At 46.1% G+C, this 10,586-nt stretch overlaps 1 long non-coding RNA gene across 1 annotated transcript; it reads left to right on the plus strand.

The window, feature by feature from the left end:
- Nucleotides 1-3,010: 3,010 nt before the first annotated feature.
- LOC112916271 (uncharacterized) lies at nt 3,011-10,151 on the plus strand. The gene is made up of 5 exons (XR_012002561.1): nt 3,011-3,073; nt 3,886-3,928; nt 5,552-5,662; nt 6,412-6,520; nt 9,541-10,151. It is a non-coding gene; the product is annotated as an uncharacterized lncRNA (long non-coding RNA).
- The last annotated feature ends 435 nt before the right edge of the window (nt 10,152-10,586 follow it).

Genomic DNA, 10,586 nt, shown 5'->3' on the forward strand with positions numbered 1-10,586 from the left:
ATCTTTTTTTTTGTCCCCAACACCTAGTCTCTTTCCCATAGCTGACCAATGAATCTAGTGTGTTTTCTTTCAGACTTGTGAAATGTAGCTATAAAATCTTTTTATTTTTTTTTTTGCCACAATGGGAATGTATCATAGTTACTAGTGTCCAATAATTGGCTACTTACCATTTATTTATTTATTTATTTATTTCCATTTAGTAATTTAATCTAAATATCTCTCCATGAGATTGCATGTCACTCTATTTTATGTTTTGTGATGACTGCCCATATTCCAATAAATGGATGTGGCATTATTTATTTAACTGATCTCCAGTTAAAGAACATTCAGGCTATTCTCAATTTTTATCCATTGTAAGGAATGCTGCAATAAACATTTTTGTAGTCTTTAGTAAGTACTAATTATTTCCTTTTATATATATATGTGTGTATGTGTGTATATATATGCATACATATATATAATTTTTGGTATGTCTTGCCATATTGTCTTCTAGAAATATTGTATCAATTAATATTTCCACCCACAGTGTTTATATATAAGAAGCCTGTTTCCCTCACCAACACTGAGCATCATCTGCCTTTTGAATCTTTGCCAACAGGGTATGTGAAAAATAGTCTCTTGATATTTTAATATGCATCTTTTCTTATTAGTGAACTTGAACATCTTTCTGCATGTTTTTGCATTGATTACTTTTAATCATGGAGGAAATGATGTCATCCTAACTGAAGGAGAAAACACCAACCTAGAGGTGTGATAGTCTAGCCCTAGATGCTTCTCCATAGATGAAATGTGTGCTGAATACTCTGTATTGCTCTTTACAGCGGGCAAATCACTTTTGGGTCCTAATTTCAATTTATCCTCACAATCACCGTGTGAAGTATTTATGGTTATATGAACATTCCCAGGTGTGAAAAGATGGAGCTCTGAAGGGGTCAACTGACTGGCCTAACACATTATGAGTAAAAGAGTAGATCTGGGGTTTGATAGATTTTCTAAAGTTCAATCAATCTTCGTTCCTCTTGACCTCACTGTGTCTGCTACTGACAAATTCAGATCTAGATTCTTGGGCTAACAGTTCTTCTTTTTTAAAATGAAGATCTTATTTACTTCTTTGTGCAAGAGATAGAGAGAGGCAGAGAGATCATAAGCAAGGAGGAGGGGTGGAGGGAGAAGCAGCAGGGAGCCTGATGTAGGACTCAATCCCAGGACTCTGGAACATGACCTGAGCCAAAGGCAGATGCTCAACCACTGAACCACCCAGCTAAGAGTTCCTGAATAGCAAACATCGCCATCCTTACTGAGGACAGCCCTGTAAACACATAATCTCACTGAACCCGCATACCAAGGAAGAGCAGGTGCTCATGCACAGGTTCAGACGGGATGCTGACCATGGTCACACCGAGCAGGACCTAACCCCAAGGGCTCCCCGGGGCCCCTGCTTATGCGGTTATACCACAGAGCCCCTCATGCCCCCCAGCACCACGCCTGAAGAAACAGCCTTTCCACAGCTGCTAGCGAGTTCCCCAAATTGCAGGGCACCATGTGAGGCTGTGATGTTTATTCGAGGGACACAAGACAAATCAGGCTGTGAATTAGGGCTGAGGGCTGGGAGGTGTTGGCATTCTGGAAGATTCTTAGCATGGTATTATCTCCTGCGTCGCCGGAGGCTTGGCGTCCCTGGTGTTTACTCTCTAAAGGCCAGTGGCGTCCCTCAGGGACTCTGACAACCCAGAGTCCACTCCCCGAATTTCCAAATGGTCCGTGAGGGGGTGGCAGTGCTCTGGTCGAGAACACTGGGCCAGGGGACCCTTGCTTGACGGTGGTACGTGTTTCTATCGGCTGATGGGTTCGTGTGGTGTCTGGTAAGAATGGGGAGCTTTAGGCCAAGCCCCCGGCACCAGGTAGGGTCTGAGGAATGTTCTGCACAGGTAATGTGGTATTTCTGGGCCTTCCTTTGAGGCTGATCGTCGGTCACCCCCGGAGCTCCTGACGCAGCCTCTGTCTGCAGACAGTCAATAAACGTCGATACTCGCTCCTGACAGATGTCTGGGTGTCTGCCGTTCTGTGCTGGGCCCTAGCCCACGGCGACTGCTTTTGCAGGCCCGGATTTTTCTTCCGTTTTGATTGCAGGGGCCGAGGCAGGCAGGGGAACCACCAGCCCACAGTCACCTTGCTATAGGGAAGACTTTCAAATGGTTGGAACCCAAGCTCTGTGGGCTGGGCTCCTTTGAAAGGCAGCCCAGCCCTATTCTCCTGGCCATGGGAGCGGGCCCACTAGCTCCGTGGGGCCCTTCTGCCAAGGCCGTGGCATGCCCGGGGCTGCTGTGTGGGTTCATGCTGCAGCCAGGAAGCGCTGGGGCCTCTGGGGCGCAATCAGCAGAACTTCAGGAAACTCGAGGAGGGAAAGGCCATGAGTGGCTTCTTAGGGTTTGGCTCCTGGCCTGACCTGCCTCCAGCCAGCTGACTGTGCCCAGTGAACTGGCTCTGCGGGCCGACTTTCAAAGTCATGGGGGCAGCCCAGCAGCACAATTTAAAACATTGCTTGTCTCCAGTTTGCCCGGCAAGGAGAGTTCGTGACGGCAGTAAGAATGAACACGTGTGCCACAAAAGGTAATTCTGAAAACAGGATGTTCTTGATAATAGCTGGATTAGTAACACAAGGGAGAGTGTCCTGAGTTCCCCTTCCTCATCCGTGTGAACAGCAGTCTCTCTCACCTTTGTTGTTGTTTAGGGCTAGGCTGTGAGCAGGAAAGCAAGTGGTTTGTGCAATGATCCTCCTACCACATATTATAAATACATGACAGGCCTCCCTCATCCCCAGGGCAGGCTCCTGCCACTGGAGGGTGGATGGGGATGGTAGGTGAGGGAATTCTTTCTTTCTTTAAAAGATTTATTTACTTATTCACAAGAGACACAGAGAGAGAGAGAGAGAGAGAGGCAGAGACACAGGCAGAGGGAGGAGGCTCCCCTTAGGGAGCCCGATATGGGACTTCATCCTGAGACCCCAGGATTACACTCTGAGCTGAGTCGAAGGCAGACGCTCAACCGCTGAGCCACCCAGGCATCCCAGGAGGTGAAGGAATTCTTAATGGGCTTCTGGTGGTTTTGCTTCTGCTGCTGGGAGAAATCTGGGCAGAGAAAGTTTTCTGGGCCGAGGCACTTCTTAAGGGGCTTCTCCTTGGCAGGACTCTGAGGTGCTCTGGGGAGGAGCGGGGGAATTTGTGGGATCTTCCCATCCCCTTTCTGGGCTGGTCTTCATCCTGGACCTGTGTGTCATGTGTGCTCACTGCCCATCTTCTGGGACATGCCTTCCAACTGATATGCTCTGGGGCTGTTGAGGGGTACTCTGTGGAAGTGCAGCATGTTACGGATGTATGGGCATCTCTGTAAAAATCCACAGACGTTGAGCATGGAAGAAGCCAGACTTGGACTAAGACGTCCCTTAGTTAGCTGTCTTGGAACCCGATTACTCTCTGGCTCCAAGGCTTCTCAAGAAGCAGTGATGACAAATTTCAGGTGTTCCCACTGAGCAAGGTGGGGTTTATGATGCGGAGTGTGGTGTGGTGGAAAGAGTTTGGGGTTTGGAATCAACCAACCCGAGACCAATCACAGGAGGCCACCACTTAGTCACTCGGCAAATGGCCTGGGTTTTGATTTCCTTGTCTCTCAGAGGGGAGATAATAATACCTTCCCTGAAATGATTGCCTGGAGAATCAAGAGAGACATGTGAAAAGCCTTTGGAACCTGTAAAATGCTCTCCACGTGTCGTCTTTATTATTCTCTGCTCTTAGAAGATGAACTTTAAAAGTCTCTTTCAACTGTGATGAATTCTGTGATGTAAACTCTTCCTGGGACAAAGCTCTCTGTTCTTTTTTTCCCCACGAGACACTACAAACTCAAGAGGTGCGTGGAGTCCAGGTGCAACCCAGTGAGTTGACGCTCTTTTTTTGTTTGATTCAGTGCAATTTTACATTTTCCCTCTCTCTTTCTTCCCTTTGTTTTTGTTTTAAGTTGAACCGAACAGATCCTTAAAGTAACAGTGGCTCTGGGAAGAGCCATACAGGGCTCTGGCCCAAGCTGTGGTATCAGACATGAGGTCAGCAGCAGAGCAGCTGTCTGGGCAGGCTGCTGGAAGGGGGGCCACCTGGGTTTGGTGCTTCTTGATGAGGTGTTTCTCCAGGAATGACTTATGTATGCTAGGCGAAAGAATTGAGTGTTGAGTTTGGCTAATGCCCACTAGAGAGCTGTCATTACATCAAGGTTAGTTCATGACTCAAAGGATGTCTTGAATATCAATTGTTTCTTCCTTCTGTGAGGGGGAGGCATATTTTATCAGTCTTGTCGGGAAAGAGGGTAGGGTTGAGGCTTCGATATATAGATGGAAGCATCAGAGTGTAGTAGAAAGACTACTGGCCTTGGAGCCTTAAAACCTGGGTGGACTTGCACATCACTAACTGCCTGTGTGACTCAGTGGAAATCACTCAACCTCTCTGGTCCACAGGAGTTTTATATATATATGGAGTATAATAACATTTGGGGATAGTTATGTGTATCACGTTGTACAGTAATTGCCTTTGTAAACAATGAATATTTCAAAAATTGATGTGTAATATACATTCAGAAAACTGCCCACATCACCAGCACAGAGCTTGATGAACTATCCCAACCTAAATCCACTCATGTAACCACCAGCCTGATGAAGAACTATTGTATCACCAGACGCCTGGAATCCCCTCTTCGCCCTCTCCCTGCCACTCCCCAGCCTCCTCCTCCAAAATGAGTATGATCCCATCTCCTAACACCATAGATTAGTTTTGGCCATCGTCGTTGCACTTTACAAAACGAAATCATACAATGTGTACATTTTTGGTGTCTGGCTTGCTTTGCTTTTGAGATTCATCCACGTTGCCATAGGTAGCAGTTATGTATCTGTTCGCATTGCTATTATTGCTATTATTACAGCCCACTGTATCCACCTGCTGCTGGTGGAGATTTGGGTCATTTCTAGTTTGTGGCTCTTCTTCTTGGTGTTCTGTTGCCTGTATCTCTGTCTGGCATATACTTAAGGGTGGAATTGCCAAGTCCTATAGAGAGTATGTGGCTCCGCTTTAATAGGTATCGTCATGGAGGTTTACACAATGGGTGTCTTAACTTCCTGTCCCCCACCCAGCAGAGCCCAAGCTTCCACCTCTCCATGTCTTTCATTGTGTCCCGCTATCACATGGTGTTTTTTTGGTCGCATTTCCCCCGTGGCTGCTGAGGTTAGGCCCATTTCTGTACATTCATAAGCCATTTAAAAATCCTCTTTTGTGAAGTGCTTGTTTAAGTCTTTTGGGTCATTTTTTTGTTGCATTAAAAAATTTTTTTTGTAAGAGTTCTTATATTTAACTGTAATACATTGCTGGATATATTAATTGCACATAGCCTTCTCCTACTCTGTGGCTTGCATTTTCACTATTTCATGAACAGAAGTTTCTAATTTTAACATAGTTTAATATACCAATCCTTTCTCTTATTGTTAGTTTTTCTTTTTTGTGTTGTCCTTATGAAGTCTTTGGGGTATGAGACGAGCATCCTGGGGAAGATGTGAGGCAGCAGCATGCCCGTCAGGACACCTTCCATCTGATCCCAAGATGCTTGTGGAGCTCCACTGAGCTTGCAGGTAAGACAGGTTCTGGCTGGTTTGAAGAAACTGCTGGCAGATCAAGGCTCCTGACTGGAGTCAGGGGCTCAGTTATGGGTACCCAGGGCTTATGATTTTCAGGGACCTTGTTATTTGTTTACTTGATTATGGGAAGAGATAGCATTAGTTGGCACTTTCCAATGAAGACTGTGTTTCTAGAACCTCTGTGGAAATAAAATTTCTGGCTTGGTTTATGGTCCTTGGTCTAGGAATTAGACCCAGGAGCTTCTTATTGGCCCAGATTCCCTGTCAGGGGATCTACTGTCTTCCCAAAGCTTTGCTGAGTGAGTAAGGCCCATGTGACCCTGCTTCCCTTGTCACCACTGATTGGGCCAGATGTTGACATGGGAGCTAGGAGTATCCTGACTATGGGCTGGCCAAAGAACTATTAATGGCTTATGTGGATTGAAACAAAATGTTCTTCTCAGTCATTAAGATTCTCTTTTTGGGGCATATGAACCAGGGACCAGAAGGATGCTGTAGGCTGATGCTGGGACACGTGTGCTGAAAGGCCATGTAGAGATGAGGTGAGGGGAGTGCTTTTGGGACTTTGTGCTTGCTAAGTGTATAAGGAACTGGGATTCAGAGAAGCCAGTCTGGAGGGAGAGGGTATCGGAAGGGCCCAGAGAAGAGCAGAGAAATCATGCATGAGTAAAGAGAGCTAGAGAGCAAATCCCTGGTTCCTGTCTTTCTGGAGGCCTGATTCAATGCTTCCTGGTTTCCCTCAGGGCCTCTGTGTACCCTTGCAATAACCTCAACCTTTCATTTGAGCTCGTTTGAGTGGTTTCTGATCCTTGCAATCAAAAGAGTTTGGGACAAAGATACTCCAGATCAAAGGTAAGACAAAAAGAAAAGAAAAGATTTATGGCTTGTATTTCGTTCAATGAACTTTACAGAATTCTACTAAAAATTGATTCCCCTACAGTTTAGATCGCCTATCTTATTGACTAGAATTATGTCTGTGAGAATCACAGTGCTGCTCTTTAGCCATTAAAATGTTAATTCTGGAAAAGTGGGCAAGGAGATGGCATGGAGCAAGGACCTGCCTGTTCTCCATCCTGTAATTACAGCATGGCCCTACTGTGAAGGTGGGGAGGGGACAGAGGCCCGCCGAAGCCCCTCCGCTTCACATTCCTCACCTCTGGGCTGGGGCAGTGTACCTCATGGTGCTTCAGAGGATGTTGGGGTTTAAAAGCAGTTACGACCTAAATGGCCAAGAGTAGAATCATTAAATAAATTAGTGGTCTCCAAATAAGGGAGTATTTATGGAGTCATTAAAGGTGATGTCATTAAAGAAGCTTTTAATGATATGGGAAATTAATTGCATAATAATATGTAACATAAACTGAAAAACAGATGTAAAATATTTTATACAGTTTGGTCTCAACCATGTTAAAATAAACAAGTGAAAACTGTGAACAGTAGTCACACACACACACACATACGTATACTAGTTACACATATATTTGCCTTTGCTTTTTGGTATTTTCTATGATTACTTTTATAATCAGAAAAGAGGTTTAAAGTTAAAATACAAATGAATAAGCTCTTTACTTAGATTCTCAAAGTGTGACATGAGTCTGTTCTGGAATTTTCTTCAAAACTTTATTCTCGGTTCTCAAATCCTAAGCCCCTGCCCTTAGTGGATGAGTGTATCGTGGAAGAGGAGGGAACTTCAGCTCTGTAATTATAGGGCCAAGTTGAGATCTAAACTGTGGGAGAAGCGAGTGGTAACAAACTTTAGAAGTGCTTTGAGATCTCAGAGAGAGGAAGCTTGTCTCCAGGCACTCTGGCCAGGGAGGGCATTTTTGAGGATTTGGTCGAATGAATGGCCTGGCTGGGATTCAGTGGGACATGGGGCAGGAGAGAGAACACAGGGACAGAGTTGCAACAGCCAGCCTTCAGAAACCATGTGGGCAAGCACCACTGCTTTACAGATAATGCCAGCTACTACCTTGACTTGAGTACCCCCACACACACTCGATGTGTACACAGTGGAGAGGTGTGGCACAGTGGAAATTTTATTTACCTTTCACAACAGCCCAGTGAAGCAGATTTTATAATCTTCATTTTGCCAGCCCCCAAACAAGGCAAGGCAGTCAGTTTAGAGGGGGTAAAGAGCTATTGACCGGTAACTGACGGCAGGTCCAGAATTCACAATCACACCTTTTTACTTTGAACTCTGATGGTAATAATTGGGTATTGGTGCATATTGGGTCTTTCCCATGTGCCAGGCCTTGTATGGAATGCTTTTCCTGCTTTATTTCTTTTAAGGCTCACAGCAGTGCAATGAAATAGATCCTATTAATATTCCCAGTTCATGCTGAAGAATTGAGGTTTAGAGGAACTTCCTAATGGTCACAAAGGGAGTGACAGAGATAGCTATGGAACCCAGGTTGGTCTGAGGCCAGGTCAGAATTCTTACTGTGACTTCAGTGGTTTCCTCTGGATGGGGGGTACCCTACCCTATTCTGGCCCTGTACCCTACCCAAATGCCAAGTACAGGGTAACAACCCCAGCATGACCCTGGAGTCTGTAACTGTTGTTCCAATCCTGCCAGCCACTGAATGCATTAGTCAATGCATGCATGCATCCACCCATGAATCCATGTACCCACCCATGCATCCATCCATCCATGCACCCACCCATGTATCCATGCATCCATCCATGCACTCACCCATGCATCCATGCATCCATCCAAACCTGTATCTAATGTGGAGTGGGGAAATGGTAGACTTGGTGATCTCCAAGACCTCTCTCAGATCAGTGATTTTAGAAATTTGCTGACCTTTTGTCTTAAGTCCAGATCTTTGCTAAAAATTGTGAGGCAAGAGAGGGATGGAGGAAGCATATGCCTTTGGCTTGCCCTCATGGAGTTTCAGGGCAGAGTTCAGGGAGGTATGTGTCGACTGCCACTCAGAAAATATTTATATGATAATGAAGTTGACAGTGTGATACAAAGTTTAAATTCTGAGATCAGTGTGCATGGAGCAGGTGGAAAAGAATGCTCTATGTGTGTGAGTATGTGTGTGAGGGAGTGTGTGTGAGTGTATGTGAGCATGAAGGTGGGAAGCAAGTGTGTCTATGTGAGTGAGTCTGAGAGCATGAGTGTGCATGTATGTGGGTGTGGGCATGGGGGAGAATGTGTAAGTGAGTGTGTATGGGTGTGCACGTGCAAGCATCTGGGTGTGTGTGACAGTTTGCGACTAAGTGTAGGGGTCCTGTATCAGAGAGGAGCATGAGGACCTCCCTGGTCTCCTGAGAAAAGAGGAAGGAGGAGGGACGAGGAATGGAGAGAGAGAGAGGTGCCCAGGGAGCCCAAAGCTTAGAGCAGCAAATGGGTTGAGAAATGGCTCAGACTCTGGCTGAGATAAAAGATGGGGGTGCTCACTCCGGAGGTGACAAGGAAGGAGAAGAAGTGAGTGTGTGTAGGTGTGGAGGGTGTTTGCGTCTGTGGTCTCCTCTGACTTCGTGTCCAGGGAGGCTGGTGCCCAGTTTCCAGAAGGGAACCAGACTTCTGGGCCTGAGGGCTAATTGCCTCCATCAGACAAGTCTGGGCCTAGAGGAAGATCAGATGCCCCACCTTCCTCTGCAGGTGAAATCTGAGGCCACCCTGAGCTAAGGGAAGAGGCCCCCCTGATGGACTGGTGCCAAGGTGAGCCTCCTTAGCCCTGGATGGAGGGGCCCAAAACGAGGGCCCTTCTTTTGATACAACTTTCTGATTTACTCCAGACCTATATAATGAAATATAGCTATCTATTTCATTAATGGTCTTTATCAGAAAAGAATTAAATTAGTTCATATGGCCATGGAACCAAGGCCCATGTATTTACTGGGGTCTTTTTTTTTTTTTCAAGATTTTATTTATTCATGAGAAACGCAGCGACAAGCAGGCTCCCTGTGGGGAGCCTAACGTGGGACTCAATCCCGGGACCCTGGGATCACGCCCTGAGATGAAGGCAGATGCTCAACCACTGAGCTAATGGGGTCTCCAAACCATCAGAGAGGTGGACTGACCTCCCAGCCAAGAATTCCTTAACTTCAGGATGCTGGTCCTGGATATTTTGGTTTGATTGGGATGGATACAACTACAGAGAACCTTGTTCTTCCCTGCAGAGCACTGGGGCTATAGATATTCTGTCCTCGGGCCAGGAAACTGGATGTCCTGATTCCTTCGCTTCCTGTCCCACCCACTCACTGGACCTGTGTGCCTAACATCTGCAATCATTTGCAAAATACAAGTTCCCAGGCCTGGAGGCGGCACTGTTTTCTTTCCTGCACACATGCAAAGACCTTTGAGTCGGCAGCTCTGTTTTATAAGGTTGCTACTTCCTGCCCTTGCTTTATTACATCTGTTCTTTGGGGCATGGTGTTATAAATTGGGTATGTGATGATGTGTAATCACTAACTGAAAAGCCAATACATTTTCACTGTACCGGCAGCAAGACAAATAAAAGGCAAAATGAAAGGCTTGTGCTCTTTTGACAAAGGGAAAAGCACACAACACACATATGAAAGAAAAAAAATCAGGTTGCAAATTGAAAATGTTGTCATCTTTGGGGAGTTGTTTTCCTGGGGGCAGTCTGGCTTGTGTTTGCCACCCCTGGAAGTGGGGTGCCTGGTGGCTGGGAGGCAGGGAGGGTGGAGGATGCTGTTTTATTCCTCTTGGGAAACCACGTATTCTTAGACTTTGGGAACCTCAGGCAGTCGCCCTGGGTGCTTATGAGATATGATCCAGCAGCCTTCACTGGGGACCAGTGGTCTGTGGCGGGAAGACACAGGACAGAAAGAGACAGTGCAGAGAGAGAAAGAGAGAGAGAAGCGGACATGCTGGTATTTACATAGGTGTGTATAGCAGAGGGCTCTTCCTTTAGCAGAAGTTCAGGAAACTATCTTGGTTGAC

The sequence above is a fragment of the Vulpes vulpes genome, chromosome 7, assembly GCF_048418805.1.
Source record: "Vulpes vulpes isolate BD-2025 chromosome 7, VulVul3, whole genome shotgun sequence".
NCBI classification, from domain to species: Eukaryota; Metazoa; Chordata; class Mammalia; order Carnivora; family Canidae; genus Vulpes; species Vulpes vulpes.